Source organism: Pundamilia nyererei, unplaced genomic scaffold (assembly GCF_000239375.1).
Source record: "Pundamilia nyererei isolate P.nyererei 1_Seehausen unplaced genomic scaffold, PunNye1.0 scaffold00082, whole genome shotgun sequence".
Classification (NCBI taxonomy): domain Eukaryota; kingdom Metazoa; phylum Chordata; class Actinopteri; order Cichliformes; family Cichlidae; genus Pundamilia; species Pundamilia nyererei.
The window spans coordinates 1167828-1192398 of record NW_005187483.1 but is presented as its reverse complement, the minus strand read 5'-3'; positions in this window follow the sequence as shown (position 1 = coordinate 1192398).

Genomic DNA, 24571 nt, shown 5'->3' with positions numbered 1-24571 from the left:
GACCTTTGACCTATGGGGAAAATGAGAATTATATTACAGCAATAGATTGTATAATGTATCCTTAGGATATCGTAGCCATCAAACTCTATAACACTAAAAAAAAAAAAGAAGAAAAATCTCAAATAGGAAGGAAGAAGAGATTTTGAAATAACTGTGTTTTTTCCTTAATATGTTCTCTCACCCATGTGTACTGCTCCCTATAAGCGTCAACAAAATAAAACTAGATGTTTTAGCACCAATTATCCTCTAGGTGGAAGTGTTCATCAAGAAACTTATTTTGCATAACCCAGGCATGATTGAATGGAGTCTTTCAAGCTTTGCCCATCCCATTTAATTATTAGTCTTTAGTGATATGTTATCTTGTAATCACACAGCCAAGATTGGCATATTACACAACAAAAATTATAGTGTTAGTATGATATTGTGGCACAAAAGAATAGAGACAACTGAAACAAGTAATCTCCTCAGAAAAAGAATTTGGATTATAGTCTTGTTCTCCTGTCTAGACACAAACACATGCATACATAAATGCATGTTCATGGTGTTGCTTACTCTCATAGGGTCAACTGAGCATCACAGGTGAGGCATTCTTAGCTGAAGAAAGAAAGCATACATCTCTACTTCATAGTGCTTGGAACCCTGAAAGTAATTCAATCACAACAACTGTCGCCTCAAGATGTTTTATATTGTAAGGTGCACCCTACAATAATACATACAGAGAAAAACCCAACAATCATATGACCCCCTATGAGCAAGCACTGTGGCGACAGTGGGAAGGAAAAACTCCCTTTTAACAGGAAGAAACCTCCGGCAGAACCAGGCTCAGGGAGGGGCGGGGCCATCTGCTACGACCGGTTGGGGAGAGAGAAGGAAGACAGGATAAAAAAAAGTAATAAGTTCTCCGGGCTTCCTGAAGAAAAAGTACATCAGTATTAGACACAATAAACGTGTATCACAGTTTACAGTTATTGCTGTAAGATGCATAAGATAATTCATATTCCAGGAGGTCGTATAACTCTCTCTCCTTTTATTCTAAGTTACGTTTATTACATAATGTACTCTTATCTTTGTACTTCAAAAGACAGCCTGCTTATGATGTGCACAATACTGCAAACTCCTTTTTGTAAAATTAAGATCATTTAGATATTTTATGTATTTTATATATATACTGCACCTTGCAAATTTTTTTAAGAACAAACAATCATTTTTTCTTAAGTCTAAATCTATTTCTTATTTGTATTTTTAATGCAGAGTCAATTTCAAAAACCAAAAAAAAAATATTTTTATAACATCATTTTTTAAAAAAAACATCCTTACTTTAGTTTTAGTGCCTAGAACCTTTGCACAGAACCGTATCTGAAAGCTATGGAGGATGAAGTGCAAGAGCTGAAGCTGTGTTTCAGAGTCCACCTGGTGACCACTGAAAAAAAAATCAACTTGCCATTTTCTTACTTTCATTTTGAAATGTAATGAAACACAAGGCAAAGTTGATCCAGGAGTTATTATTTTATATAACATCCCAGGTGATTCTTTCCAAAAAGTAATTTTGGCTGTTAGCAAATATCAATACCAAAAGCAGGGGAGAAAGTCTGAATGCTGCTGTTGACTGTGGCTCTCCGGGGTGGGAGATGTTGGACCTGCTGCTAAGGTTTGTGTGCTGAGAGGTAAAAATGATCTACCTGAGTGAGGTATTGCTTTAAGTCAGTCCTGTCAGTATAATAGGAAACTGCCTTAAATCATTCTTTACATTTCCACCTGCAGCTTAAGACGACGTAAGTCTTTCAGCTTTTTTATAATTTACAATTATTTTCAATTTTTGCTTTGAACATCACAGTAATGATGTCATTAGCTACAGGTATCATCCTGGTTTTTCTCTAGAGATCAATTGACTTTTGCTAATTGCAGAGGCCATCTAAGCTCTGACACTTGGTGGATGAGGATTAGTGTTTAATTAGGCTACTTTTGTTTTCAGCATATTTATTGTGTGATTATATTTCTATTTTACTTAGGTAATGGCTGTAAAAGGAAACTTAGAGGCACACATTTGAATGAAACATCAAGATATGTAGTAATTTTGATGGCAAGCTATCACATAGCTGCCTGTATATCAAGTTTATGCTATATTAAGAAAAAATGAGCACAGAATGCAGGACACAGGAGGCCACACTGCAAAAACAAACGCGAGCTTTAACGTAAAGCTGATTTAGTGGAGGTGAAAAAAGTTCAAGAAAACACAAAAATAAGAACAAGCACAAGGAAGAACACTGGTAAAGAACATGGGTAAGCATACACACTATGATGAGAAGGGCAGGGCTATAAATAGGCAATGCAGAAAACTAATTGACTCAACACGGGGGGAAACTAATGCAGGCAGGGCAGACAAACACAAAAGGCTGGAAAGAAATGACGACAAAGTGTAAAAGACTGAGACAAGCAAGGTAAGAGAGAAAACAAAAAATAGAAAGATAGTGTAAATAATGCAAAGGGATCAGTGAGAGACATTTCCTTTCTGTATTTGTGTGTCTACAACATGAGTTATGTTTCCGAAATGAAAAACTGAACAGGTCTCTTATTGCAAATCCAAGAGACCTTTAAACCTTGCAAAGCACTTGGGACTAAAGCTTTAGGGGAAAAAAATGAAACAAATCCCGAGATGTAAATTCAAAAAGGGATGAGAAGGATTTCCTCTTGAAATCCCCTGAAAACACAGTCAGTGATGGACATACACTCACAGGACAGGTTTTTAGGTACCCATCCAGACACCCTTTGGCCTTCTGAACTAAGGTAATTTTTTAGATTCAACAAGGTGCAGGAAACAGTCCTCATTTGACTACTGAGTGTCATCTTGAAGAAACCAGTTTGAGATGATCTTTATGAGCTTTGCGACATGGTGCGTTATATATTGATGCAAAGCAGGATGGATCCATGCTTCCATGTTGTTTATGCCAATTTTTTTACTGTTCTGTCAGAGTGATACAATAAAAGTTGAGATATTTTTAGTATCAGAGTTTTCCCAGTTGCCTCAGTCGGAATTCACATAGGCTCATTTTCTTAGCTGACAGAAACTGCACCTTGTGTGGTCTTCTGCTTGTAGACCAACTACTTACAAGTTTGACATGTTGTGCTATTACACTTCTGTATACTTTGATTGCAATGAGAGTTACTGTTGCCCTCCTAAAAGCTCGAAGCAGTGTAGTCATTTTCCTCTGACCTCTGACATCATCAGGACATCTCGGTTCATGGGATATTTTGTCTTTTTCAGACCACTCTGTAAATCCTATATATGGTTGTTTGGGAAAATTCCAGTAGATCAGCAGCTTCTGAAATATTTAGACCAGCCCACCTGACACAAACAACAATCAGTATAATGTAATATAATTTATGTCTGTGAAGGCTTTCAGTCATCCAGGTCATCGTAGTCTAAGGAATTTGGAAAAAAAGTGTCTGGACAGCTTTAAGTAATATAATGTAAATCACCTTTATGCCAAATTCTGATAAAGGCCTTGAACTTTAGCAGGCCAATATTACTATGTTTATTCAGCTAAGTGCACTGAGTTGCTGTCAAATTACTGGCAAATTAGGCATTAACGAGCAGTTATATGGATGTAGCCTAATAAAGTTGCCAGTGAGTGTATCCCCAGTTGTCTGAAAACTGATGCTATCTATCTATCTCAGCTCAGGATCACTAGTTTAAAAAGCTGAGCCATACAACATATTCTGTGTAGGACTCTAGGATTGCAAGTGTAGAGTGTTTAAAATGAGCTATATTAATTTGATTTTCTTTCCACAGGAATACATAAATATATACTACTACTACTATAATACTACTTCAGTCATACTTTTCGAAAACCAGAATGTATTACATATTGCTAAATTAAGCTCATTTCTATATCTCTGTAAAACTATATCTGAAAAGAGATGTTTGAGCTAGAACATAGCATTATACAATATTGTCTTTCCAGTGAAGATTCTGCTCTTTTGTCTTTATCAGGTGACAGTTCTTTATACTCTGCCTTCTGCCAAGATGCCACAAAGATTCTGACAAAATACCAAACCTCTCAGTAATTTTCCTAAAAATATTGTCCATGACCCTGCTGCAGATCCACCTGAAAGCTGAAAAAAGCAAGTGAGAGATAAGAAGAGGTAGAGGGGCTTTGAAATGCCAGTAGGGTTATAGCAGAGATGGGAGGTTGTGACAGGATTGTGTGGTGATTCTCGTCCTGTCAAGCCCACTAATGTCGAGGTAATGCCGCCGGCAGGCTGCAGTAAGACGGTGATAATGAAAAACACCAGGGAAGACAATATCAAATGGCTCTTCTACATCCTACAGTGCAGATTAGTCGACACAAAAGTAGGGTGGTAGCAGCAGAGGAGGCAGAGGCAGGCTTTAGTGCTGCTGATTGAGTCTCATGTCAAGAGCTCCATGCTTCTAGCATGAAAAGTTACTGTGACTGACATTCTTTATACAGTCAGACCCACACATACACACTCAGAATCTGTTTTCTATAGATACTGTATATGCTGCCTGCCTTAAGAGGAACATCGCTGAATTTCGAATGTATACTTGAAGTTTATTCCTTTTCCTTGGATCTGCTCAGTGTGCAGTGCAGAACCTTTAGTACAATTTTAAAGATTGTGTTTCTCCCCAGAATTTATGTTGCCACAACACTGCACACAGAAGAAAAAGTCTGCTCAGGTAGCTGATAGCTGGAAGAGAACAGAATAGAGATTTTATGTATGTATTTATGCTTTTGATTATTTGTTGTTGTTGTTTTTTTGGCAGGGTGATAAGTTCAAGAAACAACACTGATATATAAAGGTTAAATGAAATATTTCAAACACTGGCCATACTGTTTTCTTGTTTCCTTTCCGATTCTCACGTACACCAGTGCAATTCACAGGAAAGACAATTGTCTGCATATTTAAAATGAAGGAGTTTGTGCAAAATTGCTCCTGCAAGGTTGATAACAACACAAAACACGCTTGTGTTTTAATGATAAAGTTCAGAGTTTGAGACCAACATTCAGAAAGCAGCTGTAATGTTGAATTGGGCAAAGGTTTTTGATGATAATGGGACATCTGCCACCACTCAGATGCCACAGAAAGAAAGGATTTTCATTTCAAATTTATTTTAATGCTGCACAACAAACCTGGACCTCAAACCTGTACAAACTAAATAAATTAGCAGGAGGAAATAGTATTTTCTCTTTTAATTTCAGTTACTTTAAAGGTATAGCAATGTGTGGCTTAATGAACTACGACAACATAAACTATTGTACTTACAGCTTTAGAATGACTCCCATTATCCCTTTTGTTTTTGGATGAAATGTCTCAAGAACTTCTAGGCCTTGCACACGTGTTTACATTTTTAGCTAGTTAGCTAGTTAACTTGCTAGCACGATTGTTGATAGCGATCCTCCACCTACTGGCTGCATGGTAGCATTTTGAACTGCACATTTTGGGTGGTTATGAGGACACCATTCTGGTAGGTGCGCTGTACACCGCATCTAGCCTACTGGAAATGTAACGGGACTGGTGGTGATACAGGCAGCAGAGCTAGAATTTTTTGGCTTAAAACTTAGCCAACATAGCCTGGTTTAAATGATTTCAGGCTACTCTTTAAAACAGCTTTTAGACACCAAGTACCAGCATTCCTTGTGCTAATTGCAGTAATTACACTTTTTTATGGTATGATTCCTGCACTGCTAGCAATCATATGACCCATTTTTATGTTAGACTGCACACAGCCTGAAGTGATAAGTCCGCCTAAATGGAGAGAGCTAATAAACACTGTTGTGATTATCTTTGACTGGCGTTTAGGTTTTGTTCAGCCAGCTAAGGCAAATAATGCCCAACCAGGTTTAACTTTATTTCTGAGAAACCCCACAGGAATTCAGAATTTAACCTACAAAACACAACAATCCAAACCTCAAAGACAGAAACGATTAGGGGGGTAATGAGCTGGTCCTGATGTTTGGTCCAGAAGTTGAAGCTATATTAAGGATGCGTTCATACATACTTCAGGATGTCAATGCGACATTTTGAACTCTTGTTGGCAGAGTTGGGACGACATCCAAGGAGGTGAGAAATCGTTTTTGTGAGCAGACAGCAGATGTGTAGCTATTTGTCTGAGGTAAAATAGTACTATTTTAATATTTTTATAAATCAGTATTTGTGTGCGTTTTAAGCCACAGGGTAATGGTTACCAAGTGCAGTGGTCTGGTTGGTCAGATCTGTTTATTTGGAGCAGAACAGCAGAAAAATCAAGGCTTTAGACCATGAACCTTTGTACTTTTGTAGTAAAGAAATCCCTTGAAGCCTGTCATTCTACTGTATAACAACATCCATGTGACTCACTGGCAGATTGAGTTCCATTTGCCAATTGTTTTACCTATAAAAAAAGCTGTCTGATGAATACATGCAGGACGACTTTTTTTTTACATCTTGTATTTATTTATTACTTCTATAAGCTTGCTCTTACAGCCTCAACCATGCCTGATAATTAAACATGACCAGAACTGCACGTCTCTTCCCTGCCTGTTATTATTTAGTGAGCCCATAAAGCTGAATGTCCTTTATGCAACAGTTAATTTAAAGGCCACGCTGGTAATGAAAAGGAAAATGAAGGAAACTAAAAAAGAAAAAAAACAACTTGAAACTGAAGGACACCATTTTTACCAGCTGTGACAGCGTGGCTGTTATTATTTTCAGCTTGTGAATTTGTGTGTCTGTTACTTTAACAAAACGAGGTCTTGGAGACACCAACTGTACCAGGAACTACACAAATATGATTTTAAACACTTTGATGAATGTTTATACGTTTTTCTGTAAATGGATTTAGCGATATTGCCGGAACCACGCAACATGCTGTCATGAAACGCTTCAGGTAGCTGCCGTTAAAATGAAGGCCCACCTCAACATCTCATGTCTCTCATCTTGAGTGATCATCATAGAACCTCTACCTCCCTTTCTTTCTCTTTAACTATTGTGTCTTCAGTCCATTTAGTTTCTTTTTCTTTTAGTCCATTCTTTATTTAGAATCCTTTGTTGTTTTTCATGTCTCTGCCTTCCTACTCTTGCCTAATCGTAGTCTTATTTCTCTTCACTTTCTTTTCAGATCCTCATATCCACACCATCTCTTCTTCCCTCCAACACCATCTAATATATTTCTGTCTCAGCTGAATCTCCTTCCCAGCGTTCGTTTTCTTTGCCTGTGTATGTGTGTGTGTATGTCTGTCTCCCTCGTAAACTCATTGCTCCACAAGGCTAATCTTGTTAGCACCAAATGCGCCATGTTCCGCTAGCTCCTCTTAATTGCTGTTGTGTTATTAATGAGTGGGGAGCGGGGAAATCACTCTTAATTAGCTTGTCTCATTCGGCAGGCATCTCCAGTGAAGCAGTGGCGACGGCGCTCAGGCACAAACACACTGGGGATAATTAAAGCACTTCACTTGTCGGAGTATTTATCTAAACCAAAGAGCAACAAGCCGTTCCTGCAATTAGCCTTGTCATTCATTACCAGCAGAGTGCCATTCATTTGAGTGTTACATTGTCATTTTGCCATTCATCCAATCTGAACCATCTAGGTGCAAGTGCTTAACTCATTCAAAATCATGGCATGGCCTCAATGCACATTTGGCTTGTGCTGAGTCACTCGCTATATGTGGAAGCCACATTACTGTGATAAATTAAGTTATAGTAATGCATGAAATCAGGTTATGAATGTATTAAATTCTGATTATTCTAAATTAATACATTTTTCCTATTCCTTTACTGTAATCCAAACCTTTCTGCTGAAAAAACAAAAACCAGTTTACATGAACAAATAGCTGTTTGAGGATAGATGGTGATCTGTCCAAGCTGTACCTCACCTCTTGCCCTTTGACTGCACACCTAAGGTAATCGGGTTTCCATAAATTCTTTAACCATAAGTTAACTCAAAGTGATAACATTGTGCAAATAGAGACCAATGAAAACCAAACCCCTGAACATATTGTGTCATTATAAAATATGTAAAGGTAGCTCATATGGTGAATTACAAATACATTACAAATTAAAAGAATGGGCCCACTGGTCCACTTTCTCCAATACTCAATAGGTCAGACTATACCCATTTTTAAGCTAGACTTTAATTTTAAGTTTATCTGTACAGTTGCTTTGTGACCATCTAATAAAGGTTAAATAAAAACCCCAAAACAAAACAAAAAAAATACACAAATTTAAAATGTAAAGAAGCTTGAAAGAGACTTCCTCTCTGGAAGTCTGGCTCTGACTACGCCCTCATGTCCATCTGTGATCTTACCGCATTTATCTGCAGAAAGCAAACATTAACTTCAGTGTCTGGCGGTTCCCAGACACTGAAGACTCTTTAGTGAAAGAGTCCTCAGTGTTACATCTCGTGTCTTCAGAGGAGTTTTTTTGGCCTCACTAGCACCTGATGCTCTAATAAGATTTAGTTTCCTGTGACTTTAACCTTTTTGCTAAAATGTCATCCTAATTAAATAGTTACCATTTGATACAGTGGATGAGTTCCAAGTGAAAAACACTTGTCTGCAAACGCTTGGCAAGCACTAGTGAAACTGTGAAAAGTGCAATGCAAACTGAAAACGCATACATTTAGCCCTTTTTAAAGCATGTTAGTTGCAGTGGTGAGGCACATAGCTTACTTTGAAGGTGAGTATTCTCTATTTCAAGTTTGCATTGGATGTTTCCAAGTTTCGCTAGCTGTGTTTATCTGTGTTACCAGCAGTCTAGGTATTCTACAGCAATTTTCTGCAGAATACGTCTCTGCTCTGGCCTGGTGTCACGTTTTCAGATGTTTTGTTTGCCACAAATGTGTCTTCAAACATCCACTCCAATGGACACTTTTCATTATTCCACACGTCTCATGGCTTGAAAGCTTGTTCCCTTGTTGAGTCTGGCCAATGAGAACCAGTGAAGCATGAAAGGTCCTGTAAGCAGGTTTTGCTGGAAAATGGGGCTGATCGTGTCGGCTGTGACTTAGGACTTTGAGCTGGTTGTCTGCTAAAAGGCAAGTCAGTGGTTTGTTTCTCAGCTCCTCTATTCTGCTGGTTTCCATTCATGATAGGAAAGGAGCTGGCAGTACTTTATGGCACAGGTTAGTCTGTTTTTCATATTTTGCTATTTTAGCATTAGGTTTCTTACACCCACTTGACCTGTAAAACCAGCTATTTGAAGCCTTCTCTACAAATTCGAAATACTTGATACTTGCTTATTTCACCCAGTGTTAAACTGTGCTTGAATCTGTTGCCCTGTAAGCTACACATCATCCAACTTGCTGACTGAAACCTCCTTTCTCTTGTGGCTTTAGATTTGCCTGACCTCTTCCTGTCAGTTTTCCACTCTTTCCAGAAAATATTGTGTTTAGGACAGAGAATAGGTTTTCTTTAGCATTCATCTAAAGGAAAGGACATTTACACGGGCAACGTGTTAGTATACAGTTATGCTAGCAATAGATACGACTCTATCCAGACATGTAGTGCCCATAATTGGTTCAGAGACTATGACACAAATTTTTTACAGTCTGGGATTTTTAAAGCTATCAGCAAACACTGGTGCACTTCAAATAATTGTGTGGATTAACTTTAAAGGCTTAATGTGCTACCACTGCTGCAAAAAAAAGCTCCAAGCTGGCTAACTGAATACAGTTTTGGGGGGTATGTGTAACCGATCAAAATTCTGGAGCTATTTTCCTCGATTCTACAGCTTACAGCAGGAAAAAACAATCTGTAACTGTGCCTGTGAGTGTAAATGAAAGCACCTATCTTTGTCTCCGTGTGACCCTGACATGTTCTCGTATGATGAAAGACCAGTGACAGTGCATTAAGACAAATTTAATTTGCACCTACAGCTGAGTGAGATGAGGGAGGGAACTCTTATTGGGCACGACTAATTGCTGCCTGGGGATCTGTGTTCGTGTGTACCTGTGTGTGTATACTGTGTGTCCCCGGCTGCGTCTCTGCCAATATAAACAGTTTAGTGAATATTTAATGCATGTGTTTGTCTGTGTGTGCCTGTCAGTGTGTGATAACAGAATGTCAGCAAAGACAGAAGAGTTAATGAGGCCTTTTTTTGCCATGAGGAGTGGATTGGACAAGGTGCACAAAGCTCTGTGAGCACTATTTCTGTGTATAATCATGACTGCTGTGGGTAATCTGTGCAACCACGGTGTAGAGTAAAAGAATGGATACTCAAATTAATCATCAACATGATAAACTATTAGTCTGTTCAACACATATAGTGTGGTATGTATTCTGAAAATTAACCTAATCTTCATATTTACATGATTATTATTATTACTGGTGACAACACATGAACTGAAGACCATACGGCAGTCTAACGAAGGTGCATTGGTTCTATGTTTTACTGACACTGAGCAGGCACTGGTCTCCGAGGGTAGTATTGTCAATTTCAACTTTAACTATAAAGTGCTGAGGAAAAACATTTAGGTGCAAATGACCTGAACTGTGGCCTGTACCATTATGTGCAAGCACATTATCATTCATCACCTGCAATATTTGCTAGATTTGGCTCCCCATGTCCTTTTCCTCAAAATGAAATTCCATCTAAATATCACCTGTAATAAATCAACTTAAGTGATGTGTACTTGGCTGTCACTAAAGTTGTGGTCAGATAATGTGATCACCCTACGGCACCAGGTGGTTTCGTCATCAGTGAACTTCGTTTTAAACTCTGCACTCGATGTAACCGTAATACTTCCAAACAGTAGTAGTGTTGTCTCTTGATGTGTGTTTCATCAACAATAAAAAAATGAACACAAATAAATCTCAGTTATATGTGCAATATTATGTACCACACTGCAGTCCTACTTATTTAATTCTGTTCTCAAGGAAATTGGCATCGACAAACACCATTAGCAATATAAACAGAATAAACTGCAATCCCACCTAATAAAACACAGTGCTAACACAGAAAACCCATTATATTAAAATATCTAACTATAATGCACAAAATCTTTGTTTGTGAACTCCTCTTTCAGGATCAGAAGTTGGGCAACTAAAACTGGTCTTAAGCTCCTGAAGGTTCCTACCTATATCAGATCTTATTATGTCATCACGTTACCTAGCAACCAGCTACCTAGGGAAATGACCCAAGTAGCATTTCTGCACCTACAGCAACTTATAAAAGCATAGTATGAATTTAATTTCAAGATATTAACATGTAATTAAACCCAGAGAACTTTCATGTATTATGATCATTGTGTTACCTAGAAAACTTACTAAGGATTAAAATTACACACAAAACATATGCCTTAAAATCTTAAATTATATCAGAGCATGGCTGTGTGGGAATGGCGCCATCATGATTTGTGCTACACCTGCCTATTTGCTACGTACGCAATAAACAACATCTTTGAGCAGTGCCTTGATAGGAGCTCCTTCTATATGACAAGAGATGACAAATACAAAATACAACATTTCTAGATGTACATGAAACAGTTTATGATACACCTGCATTAACTATATTTAATAAATGTGGAGCTATACTGGGTAATTACTATATAAATTATGTCTCCCACATGCAACAAAATGGATATTTTTCTTTAAAGAAAATGGAAACTTTCTTCTCTGAGGACAAGCTGTCACTATCCCTGCTAGGCAGTACTGACCTGTCACCTGATGCTCTCTGGAACAACTTAAAAGATAAGGTAATGTCTGCTACAGTTAACAATAACTGAAAGGCTAATTTTAACCTGTTACCGTGGACTTAAAAAATAATTGTAAACCATGGACTTTAGTTTCCTATTAATGAAAACTAAGGAAAAAATGTTATGAAAGCATACTAAATCTTACATTGCTATTTTAACACAGTGGAGATGTAGTACACTGCCAGAATAGTGTTTCCAGGGAGCAATCCATATGTAGCAAGGTTTGCAGTGAAGCTTCAAACTTAAAAGGAATGGAGATCAAATTTTACCTTTTCAAGAGACGGTTGTGAATATTTTTTGATTGAACCAGCATATATAATATGTACATAAATAAAATACATAAATAATCATTATCCAATAATTCACTTCAAGGTGCACTGTGAATTTTCAAGATTTTCAAAATTTAGGGAGCAGTTGCCACGCAACTTTAAGAAAATAAGACCAATCATGTATTTAATTTAAACATGTTTGCTGTCTAATTGGATGCAAATTTGAAGCGAATGAGTGACGTCAACTATTAACATCAATCAACATTTGCCTCCCTGCATACTAACATTTGATGTAGTAGATCCAGGATTATGTGCTTATACTTTCTTAATATTATGTAGAGTAATTACAGCAGTTTGCAACCTGTTTTACAAAAAAAAATCTGCAAACATTTTCTATGTAAAGATTTTTTTTTAAACTTTAAATAGTATTGCTAAAGCACTCTAACAGATAATGCATTAACAACCACTTTTCTGTTTTTTAATATACTTGAATGAAATGCTTTTTTTATTAGAGCTTCACTTTGCATATTTTTTATAAATGTGTAATGGTAGGGCTGTATTTTAGTTGAGAGCTGATCCTTCACTTATTGTAAGAACAGTCTAGCATTGTGTGTTGTGTTTACATTTCTGAATAAAGCGAGAGGAAAAAGTAGGCTACTGTCAGGGGTAAAACTTTTTGTTCCGTGTAATCTCATCTGTCGTAGTGCTGCAGTGTTTCCTCTGTCTCTGCACGCTCATGTCCTCAGCAGGCAGGCTCATAAATTGGGCAGCTAAGCCTTTCATAAAGTTTAATAAAGCGCTGTTTCGTGGCTCAGGGGAGCTGGTATTAGTGACGAGAGCCACTGCTGCCATTCCAGCAAATCACATCATCATAATGAGGCTGTACTATGGGAGTAAGACACCTCCCTCACCGCCTACACATCTACCCACCCCCCTCGACCATCTTTGTTTTCTTTATCATTCCTCTGACACAATATGATGTCTTCACTTCACAGCCTTTTCCAATGGGAATTTGGGGATAGCGTTGTTTAAACGTCGTGGCCAGCTTGGACAGGCTAGGGTTATTTCTCATTTAGTAAAGATCACAGACGCTGTAAATGCTCCGGCGGCATGCCGTGAATGCCAACACCGACGTGATTGGCAGCTTGACGGCAGCAGCAGCATTTGCATGGCATTTAGCTGGGCGGGCGATGGCCACCCCTAACACCAAGGTGGGTAAATAAGATGACTTCTCTGTTCACACAATGTACACACGCACAAACACACACACACACACGCTTATGCACTCACGCATGCAATCTCGCTCCTCAACAGCCCCCAACTATCTTGGCCTGCCAAACCTGGAGTCACTCATAATTGTGTGGCATTTAGGCAGAGGGAAGGGACATCTAGTCGTGTGGGCGAGTGGTCCACTGAAAAGTCTGAGCCGCCCACCGCTCAGTTCTACATTTGAGGGGGTTATTTTAGAGTGATTAGGGACAGCCGCAAATTACCCAAGCGAAAAAAAAGGTGCTTTATAAGTGTTGCAACCCTGAATAGAGCTCATATTTTTTAAGATTACTACAACCTCCATCTTCTTCTTAAAAAAATAAATAAAAGCACTACTGTAGCACCATATAATATACATAGAGTGATGCAGCTTGTCGTCTTACTTAATTGAAGTATCTTATTTATTTTAACTGGATGACTATTGATTAGCCGTGACGTTAATAAAATAAAACCCTATTAAGTACTGCAAAAAACGTGATAATCTTTTTGGTAAAATCAATCAATTCTAGTTGGGATTTTAACCTTTTTTGTGTTATCAGGCTCTGATAATAAGCTCTCTGATCCAATCATCCAAGTGTTGTTTAGACAGTTGCTTTCCCTGGACAGGATGAGCAAAACAAACAGCTGGTTGCATAAGCACGAAGCAGGCTGGGGGCAGATACACGGGGCCTCCTGTACTCAGCGGTAGCAAAAGTATGAAGAGAAAAAAGCTCCCAGGTCTAAAATGAGGTATCAGTGAAAGGTGTCCACTGACGGAAATTAAGTGCAAACCCTGCAGTGCAGATATGGATGAACTAACACTATAAACTAGTAGGAAAAGGCCAGTAGTTGCTATTTCCGTAACTACCTTCTTTTGCAGTATTTTATTCATTCTCAACTTCTGAAGGGAAATGGCTGCCTCTTTGTAGCAGCTTTGCCCATCTGATACTGAGGATGCAGAGTGAAGTAGCTTTGAGGAGCTGTTTTCTCAAACAGGAAAACATCTACCTTCACAAGAATAACAGGAGTAAGAAAACAAGTTCATTAGAGTCCAGCTGGGATTGGCACTCATACTCATGCACATTTGTTGACTGCTGTATTGATATGTTGACAGTATTTCAGGGTTTATTTAGAAAAAAAGGAAGATGATGCAATCATTGTTTATTGGCTTTCCTGTAGCACATTTTTGTACAGCATGCATAATGATAAACGTTGGGTTTGTAAAGGTCTGCCCTTTGTTTTGTAGTAGTTTTGTAGTGTTCTTTGGTTTGGTCTTGGTAGCCGGGGATCGGTCCACCAGGACCTCAACTCCTGGCCGGCGCCCGGCTCACATTGCACCCGACCCCTACGGTACCTCTTGCGAGTGGTGGGCCTGCAGGAAGGTGGGCCCATGTCCCTTTTTCAGGCTGTACCCGGCCGGGCCCCATGGACTAAGGGCCGAAAGGAGCCAGTTGAGGTGGTTTGGGTATCTGACGAGGATTTCTCCTGGGTGAGGTTTTCCGGGCATGTCCCACCGGGAGGAGGCCCCAGGGCAGACCCAGGACACGCTGGAGAGATTATATCTCTTGGCTGGCCTGGGAACGCCTTGGTGTTCCCCCAGACAAGCTGGAGGAGGTGGCTGGGGAGAGGGAGGTCTGGGCTTCTCTGCTTGGGCTGCTGCCCCCGCGACCCGGCCCCGGATAAGTGGAAGAAAAAGGATGGATGGATGGATCTTTGGTTTGGTAGCCTTGTGTGGATGTAATTATTGAGAAAGGACATCTGGACAAAAACTATTTTAATCAGTAACATTTATACAAGCAGTGGAATCATATAGGATTCCTAATTAAATCCCTTTTGTGGAAGTATCCACACAAGATTCTTACTTCCACACACTAGCCATACAAATCTTGCCATCTACGTCTCACCCAAAAGAAATTTTCCGGTGAAGCAATTTATTTTATTTTTTTCTATTCAAGTAATTTTATGGTGTGATTTGATATTCTTCTCAGTCGCACCGTGTGTATTGGTGTCAGCAGACGTTGCAGCAGTGAAGAATCAAAACTCAAGACTTGTTGTTTCCAAGTTCAATTTATCATTTATCTTCTACTGTTTTAAATCCCCATAAATTAAAACCCTTGCATATGTTCACATACCTCTTTTTATTCCCAGAGTAGGAGATTTATTTGTCAGAAGTCATATTAACCTCTCCAAGTCATCTTATTTTCTAATAATTTATCCTGGTGCAGACGCTCACATTTACACACAGTCCCTCAACTTTTATTCACCTGCAATGATTCAGAAATGACATTACCAGTGACAGCCAGGCAATAACAAAAGTACAAAAACTTCTTTGAAAAACAATAAATCAATAAGCCTTGCCAACAATTCCTGTTACATTCGCGACTCCTTGACACCTGAAGCTCATTAAACACAGCCTAATGTCAACTTAGAAGAAGGAGAGTACACAGAGGCTCGCCTTTTCACAACCTATCACAATAAGAGCTGCTGAGCAGCCTTGATATATTGTATATACTAGAAATAAATATGATTGTCCTTTAATCTGATTTTATTATACTGGGGACTCCCGCTGGCAAATCTACTGAGGGCTGATAGCCTGTAATCTTATTGCAGGGAGCGCGGTGTATTTCATATCCCCTTCCTGATAGTTTTTTATCATGTCAAGACTATTATTGTTCCTATTGGTATATGTATTTCTCCATTTATATGCACTCGTGTATATAACCTAATAAATCGCGTTATTGCACATTCTTGAGCATCTGTCTCTGTTTGCATATGTATGTGTGCATGTTTGCGTGCATCCAGAAGTCTCTCAAGCTCGCATGTGGGTGCTAATTTTGCCCCTCAGCATGCCGTGCTGCATTGAGGGTTTTGCTCTGTTTATGAACCAGGCATATTGACCCAATTTAAGGCCTTGGCGCTTTCTCTCTCATCTCTTTCTCCCTCTGTCTCTCTCTTTGTCCACCTGCCGGCACATATTGGGAGCCTGCACGGTTGGCGAGACGGGCTCGCTCGGTCTGAACTAAACGGCACCCGCATCATTGAGCAGCATTACCAGCCTCTCCCGACTCATCACTCCCACTAAATGCTGCAGGTCTGTGCGTGTGTGTGTGCTGATGTCTGTACAAGATGTGTTCGTGTAGAGGGCCCGTTAACTAGAAGGTCTAATAAATCAACCTGTCTGTCCACAGCCTCCGCCCATTCTTTGCTCTTATCTGTTCCCCCTATTACTCCTCCCTCCTCCTTCCTCACAGTCCTCTTTTTGCTCCCCGCTTTCTCTCTTTCTTCCTTCTCTGCTCTCTCCATCGCTCCCTCCTTTATGTCCTGTAATTCTTCTTTTAAAGCTCAGAGGGTGGTGTTGGAGGCATTATGCGCCTCCTAATAGATCACTGTCTGCGAGCAGAGCAGAGCAGAACAGTGAAAAGTAACATGGCCATCGGCAGATCAACTTACTGTTGCATATGTGCATGTGGATATTCTGACAATGCACAGTATTGTCCCAAGTATTTTACCATTGCGCCCTTGTGTGCATGATCGCGTACACGCGTCTCAGGTACTCCTGATTGTATATTATGTGCAGCTTCTGTGTCCAGGCATACACTACAACTGAATGCAGCGTGTGGCAAGGAATGATCTCCCTGTCCTACTGAATGGTGGCTGATTGAGACACATGGACTGCCGTTGTGCCCTGATCTAGTTGCCATTGATTACCTATCAGGGTTTTTGATTGCATCCTGGAAGTAATTCTTTTAAATAGGCCCTAATGGCCTCCAATCTGGGCTGATGACGACCTCAGAGAGTCCAATCGCAGATCCATTTAGACTCTTTCAGACCCCTCCATGTACACTCTGAAACTCTCACTCATAGCTCACCCCTCTACCCTCCCCACACACCCTCCACCATCACTACTGCTACTATTTCTTTGCCTCGTGTGGTGTCAGCGCCAGATTTTTGCCCTCTGTTACTCACACGCAAAGAAACGTACTAACCCTCAGAAATAGAGATCGTTCACGTCCTTTGTTTAAGATTAGCGGAGCTGATGATTTCGGGAGAGGAAGAAAAGTAACTGAGAAGGAGAGTAGGAAAGATAGAGCAAGGTGCAGAGATACACAAATTGCAGGCAACAGTGCTTTTAACTGAAAAGGACAAAGTAAGAAGAGAGACATGCAAGTTTAGAAGAATTAGAAAGGGATGATAGATCTGGTAGGGATAAAGGAAGGAATGTGTGTGTGTGTTTGTGGGTGTGTTGTGGGTGTGTTGGGGGGGGGCATCGCTATGTTAGACTGTGTTATTATAGTCTGAGGGTTGGATGGAGGCACAAGAAGAAAGAAGAGTGGAGGAAGAGGAGGAGGAGGAGATGAGAGAGGCAGTGGTGGTGAGGGGGATACAGCAGACAGGAAGAGAGCTCGCCGTCTAATCCTCCAATTTTCTTACATTACTGCTCACCCTCCTTCTCTCCACCTCCATCCTTCTCTCCACCAGTTCCCCCCTCACTCTTACTCCCTCCCTTCCTCCGTGCTGCCAGGCCTGTCGACAAATGAAACTAGAGACAGCAGCAGCTTCACATAGATTGACTTGAAGGAGTAAAACACACACAGAGAGAAAAGAGAGAGCGAGACAGAGACCTCCTGCACCTCTAACAACATAAATGTACCCAGAAAACCCCAGCGGCTTGGTCATCTATTGTTCTATGCTGGACAAGAAAAAAAAAAGACAAAGAAACAACACCATATAGGTGCACATATTTTCTTCAGTTGCAGCCAAATAATAAAGAACTAAACAAGCATAGAAATGTAAATACACCTGATGATAAGAAAAATATATAATGGAAAAATGCAGATGTATTGTTGTGAGACCAGCCTTGAGCACGATCAATAACTTCCTGCTGATAAGGAGAAAAACCTGATGACAGAATATTAAATTTAAGAGATTGTTTTACGCCAGGAATGTATTAACAGCTCACTTAGGAGAATTACGAAGCAATGATGACAAACAAGGTTCCTCTGCCAGGCAGTGCTGATTGCTAATATGCTGAGCCTTGTTTATTTATTGGTAGATCCCCCCCACCCCCAATGGATTTTATTTGATTCAGAGAGATTCTGTGCCTGGTTGACTGGGCAGTGATTTGATGAATAGTTGATGCTGATTAAATATGGGCTTTAGAAAGAGTGTAAAACTGAGCTTTTAAGGGAATTAAACTTGCAAATTCAGAGTAATGTTTATATAATTTACAGTTGATTTCTTCAGGCTAACAAGAATCACATGCCAAAGAGCAGTGCATCATCCATCCCGTGGAAGGAGACCCGCATTGGCCAAAAATGCCCCTCACGATCTACCGTTGCAAAGAACAAACTTCCCAAATTGGCTCAATTTCGACCTTTTCCACTTTTCTGTCTAATTTCCTGTAAACAAGACGGCTTGAATTTTTTATCCTCTCCAAAATAAACATTGACACTACATTCTCATCCTCTGCTCTTCACCACATTTTGTGATTTCCATTTGCCCGCCCTCTTGATTGATTTGCATTCCAATCACTTCTCATTGGGTGAGGCAGAACCCTGACTGAGTGGGACTAATTTGCCATGCTAATGAGATGGCTCCGACAAACAGAGCCAGCTGGAGACCAGAGTAAATGATCCTGTCATCAGTCAAGAACACAAACATGGCTAACAGCTAATTAGCTCGCGGCAGTTTGTAGAGGTGACATTCTATCTGATCTGTGCCTCGGTGGAAGAGAGGAAGAAAAAAAGAGGCGGTACAATAATGAAGCGAGGAAAGTGGGGATGGGGAGGTTTGGCTTGCTTGTGAGTTTAGCTTTTTGTGTTCCCAAAAACAACTGTGGGGCATGCAGTGCATAACATACACAAGCACATGCTTAACACCATCTATAACCTCCCTGATTCCTTTGCGATGCAGTGTGCAATGAGGATAAGAGCTGGTATATGCCATCAGAATGAAGGGAGAAAATATGCTAAGCAGACAATCAGAGGTGTACCCCCTGGTGCTAAACAGCCAATCATGGCTGTCCCAGTGTGTGTCACCAGCCAGCAGGAGGCAGAATTAGTCCTGGTTAGCAGCCAGAGCCCTGCCGAGTGGCTGATTAGTCTTTTAGACTGAAGAGGAGACAGAATGTTAAACGTCCAACTGCCTATCTGAGACTCCCCTGCACAGCAGACAAAGGCAAGGACTTTTTTTATTGAAAAGAAAAGTTACCAGCTGGCCTGTTGTTTTATGAATGTGATACATCAAACTGGACAATTAGCGCTTTTTAACGTGTATTTAGAGAATTGATTCATTATAATGGAGCAAACATGGATGAAGGAGGTGAACTAATTTCTTACAGATAAAATATCCATAAAAGTATCATCTTTTTCATTGAGTTCACTGTATGTTCAAATATATTAATTCACTGTGGTATAAAGCATTGAGAAGAAGTTCCTGAAAATTAAACAAATGGCCTTTAATATTTTATAGTTTTTGCTAGATTGCTAATGCAATTTCATCTATGGTAATTGGAGGCTGGTGTTTAAAAGTAGATTTTGTATTAGACTAAAACATTGAAATAAAACATCCCCTCAAATGGATTGAAGTTCTTGACAAGCAGGGATCTTTGATACGCCTTTTAAATGTCCTTATAGCTTATATATATATATATTGTTTATTATAACTTGTTTACAGTTACTATGCTGCATGTAAATACTAAATGGTTATCCACTCCCACAATGTCTGCCACTATCTACTGTTATGCACGTTTTGGGATGCTGTAGCTCTGATGAGCCCTGTGCATTGTCTGGACCCTCAGGATTTCTGTTTCAGATGTTCTCGATGTCACCACTTCCCAGTAATTAATTATTCTTCATCTACGTCTGCCTCTTTTTTTTCCTGCTTTCACTGTCTTGGTCTGTTTGTCATCTGGTCGCTCCGTGCCATTTCAGTTTTTATCAGCACAAACACTTGCATCCATCCATTTGTAATCTAATAAAGAAATGGCAGCAATCTGTATGTTCCTTTCGGGGGACTGGATGACTTTGAGCACCAGATGCTGATGTTCCCCCAGAGTCGTTACCGAGATGGAGCCGATCTTTAACTGTCTCCAATAAAGACACGCACACACACATACAGACACACTCACACACACTGCCTCCAGTCACTCACTCAGCGTGGAGGCAGGATTAACCTGCTGGTAGCAGAGTAAATCCAGCTCCGCGTTGCCTCTGCCTTGTTCTCTCTCTGTCTGAGGAGGCCTGGTTATCCCTCCCTGTTCAAAGGGGTGGCTGCCGGGGATTAATGACGTGTTAAAGGGGCAACCATGGGGGATTTAGACACGGCTTGTTGTAAGGACAGGAGATTTGAGAACACGGACCAGTGGTTAGTGCTTATTGAAGTATGATTAGTTAGACTCTGGAACCCCAACATACACATACACCAATGAGAAGCAAGATACCATATTAACCTTCTATGGACCTAGAGGATGCCATTGTGGTGGCGAGACAATGTGCTTGTTTAATAGTAAATATACCTAGATAGCCCCGATGACCTGTGAGATAAGAGCAGGTTATTGTTAGAGGCATGGCCACAATTAAAAGTCAGCTGTGAATGTATAAGATTCATTTTTTAGTTTTATGATTAGATACAAATTATTACCATGCTATTTATTACCAGGTGAAGAGCTTTTAATTCCCTTGTCATGAGCTTTATAAACATCTTCCCTTGTTGTCTGTCTGTGAAATCAATTCCTTGGATATTTGAAGTGTTTCAAACTTTAACTGGCACGTCATGATGTAAGCGACATTACCGCCTGCCTGGACTCACTTCTTCACCTCTCTTCTGCACTGTCTGTTGCTTTGGATGGTTGTGATGTTGACCCCTGGTATTTATTTAAATTCATCCACCTCTATCTCTGCTCTTTGGATCTTCACGAGTAAACTTGCCTTCCTCTCACTCACATACATTCACACGCTGTCTTTCTTCTGCTGATTTTCATTCCTCTTCTCTCCATCAGATTCCTCCACCTGCCATTGCTCCCATCTTCCATCTGCTCCCTACTCTCACTACAGATCACAATGTCAGCTGCCAACATCATACTCCACAGACCCCTGCCTGACCTTTATCAGCCAATTTGTCCATCATCACAGCCAACAAGAAGTGGCTCAGAGCAGATCCCTGATGTAATCCCACCCCCATCTTGAATACATCTGTCACTTCTATCACACACATCACCACTGTCTGGCTGTCCTGATACATGTACTGCACCAGCCTCACATACTTTTCTGCTCTCTTGACATCCTCATGCAGTACCACAGTTCTTCTCTTGGCACTCTATCATGTGCGCGCTCTCGATCCACAGAGAGACAGAGCAACTCCTTCTGACCTTCTCTGTACTTCTCCATCAACACTCTCCAAGCAGACATCGTTTCTGTAGTGCTTTTTATCACCTCTCTTCTCAGCCTAACTTCAACAACTCTTTACCATATATTCATGTCATGGCTCATCAGCTTTATCCCTCTGTAGTTACTGATGAGTGATAAAGCTTGTTTTTGAAAATTGGTACCAGTACTCTTCCTCCTCAGACATCCTGTCACTCTCCAAGATTGCATTAAACAATCTGGTCAAAAACTCCTCTCTCCTAGACATCTCCATATCTCCACAGGTATGTCATCTTGACCAACTTCCTTTCTACTCTTTAGCCTCTTCACAACTGCCTTCACTTACTCCTTACAAATATTCTGCTCTTCCTGATTCATTTTCTATTTGCATATCCACAATGTTAACCAAACAAGTTAGGAATAAAAGTATAACTAAAAGCGAACAAATTCAGCTGACCATTGAACACACCCGGAGGCTTTGTGACAGCTATTTCAGTTTGAAAAACAAATATAATTGCAAAAAAAAAGTAACAAACAGGACATGAGAATAAAAAACAAAATACAAATATAATAGAAAGACATGAAGATAAATCAAATCTTTGTTCTTCTCGGGGGAACATTTAGAGACCAAAATTACAAGTTCTTGCAAATAATGAACAAACCAGATAAATAGTTAGGAGATAGTCCATTAGGCTTTTGTATATGAGCACTAAAATAAGCCCACATTTCCTTAGCACCAATGACGAGTATACGTTTTCTTCTCTGCTGAGCTACAAAATATTTTGTGACTTTTACTTGTTAATTTCATTGATGCAACAAAACACTATTAGTCGTATATAACATTAAATCATTAGCTCGGGTATGAAAATCTGTGTTGTTTTTGTTTTAATTTGCAGTTGCACAAAACTTTGGTGTCCAGAGAAACACACTGAAGCAGCTATCATAATGAGCCCATGCTGGTGCTGCCATGTTATGTGGAGTTTACAGCAATCGATGTAGCCTGACTGATAATTAGTTTTTAATGCGCTTGCTGAGGAGTCTCGCCTAAACGACACCTTCTGCACCATTTAAAGTTGATGTGGCACACATTATTAAACGTAAATAGCAGTAAAGTGAAAACCAATTTCTGTCCCTATGGGAAGATTTTCCTGTTTCTTTAAGTTAAATTAAAAGCATTCAATAAATTCTTACATTTGCCATTCTGTATCTTTCTTGTATCTTGTATTGAGCTTTGTTCTATTTGTGCCTGTTTAGTTTTCTCTGGCTTCCTCACACAGGCAACCACCTTAATTAGCGATTATTTGTCTACAATAACTTCATGGATAGCCGTGTCAGGGTTATTGATGGATCAGCCCGAGGACGTATAAAATTAAAGATGCACCCTTTTTAAACGTTCCGTTTTTGTACCCTGATATAAAAGATTGGTTTCCTTAAGGTACAAACTACAAGCTTACAATGGCAGTACTTTAAAGGGTAAAGCTATGGTGATCAGCTGGTATATTCCCAAATGTAGTGGAAGATACTTTATTTTCTGAGTGTACACAAAGATCTCATCTAGTCTTTATATGCTGCATGGAAAGCTAAACAAGGATATGCTATCCTCGGCCAGTGGTCTGTGTTTGTAAGAGCACGATGTTGAAAAGTAATAGTGAGGGAGTATAATATTAAAGATAAGCAGAAGCAGTAGGCAGTGATGTGTGTGCATCTGCGTGTGTGCAACAGTGAGAAGGAGGGAGGGACATATGTACAGGTACTGATAGTTGGGATCAGTGCACTGAGCAAGATGTTAAGGTCGGGTTTCCTCGCCACCCACTCCCCACCACAGACCATGTCAAACCTCCCCCTTAATCCCCCCTCCCTGTATAAGCCACTCTCCATACACACACAGACATCCAGCATCCAGCTTGCTACCCATCTACGCTCAAAATCCGTTCCTGTGCAATCTCCTGTGCATCAGCTGCCAAATGAAGTTCCTCTTTAGAAAAAAAAAAAGAGAGAGCCTTGGCTGTCGAATCGTCTGAGGCATCGTGCCTGGCGGCATAGGCAGCCCTTGTGTTGAAGCCAATAATCCGGCATCAGAGCTTCAGGTGCGCAGAGGGTCGTGATTGACAGGACTCGATATGAGGCCCTCGCCTCACTTGACATTTGGGTTTCATAAGGTCTGGAACAAAAGGCAGGGGCAAAATAATCAGAGAGGGGCACAGGCAAATAAATCTGTTTATTCCTCCTCACCCGCTCCCCTCCCTCACCTCTGCACCTCCTCTGCTCGTCCACATCATGGCTCAACCCTTGGAGGAGAAAAGAGGGAGGGCATGATATTACCTTTTCACAGCCTTGGTGGATTCACGCACCGCGACAGCAGGTCACTTTAGGCTCTGTGCTTACCTGAGATATTAGTTTGTATGTGTGGTAGATAGAGATGTGTATTTGAATGGCTGAGGCGATGTGTGTGTGTCTCTGTGCGCACAATCCCATGTATGTTTGAGGGAGGGGCAGAGACAACAGACAAGACAGAAGCAGACAGACTGACAAGGAAAGTGGATTGATGTGGTGTCACATTGTGGATCGTAATTCATACACCTGTTAGTATGTTTGAGCAAATATTATTATTAATCATAGAAGTAACATTACAACATATACTACTGAAGCACTGAAATGTATTTTATTGTGTCGTGTGAAGCAGACACACAGATTATAACAAACGTGATCCTAAATAGCTTTAATGGGTAATGATAAATTCAGAGAAAGGGACATGAAATATAAAGTGTAATGCAGCACAAAATGATTAAGATTTCTGGACACAGTCAGTTAGTTCTGCTAAATGACCGAAGGCAGCAGTGAAGAGAGCTGCTGACCCAGCAACAGTGTGTTTCATCTACCCACACTGAACATCTTCTCACAGCCACAAATGCAGGCTGACAGACTATATGCACTTGTTCGCTCAAAATGAATGGTGTCAACTCTGTGTGTGTGTGTGTGTGTGTGTGTGTGTGTGTGTGTGT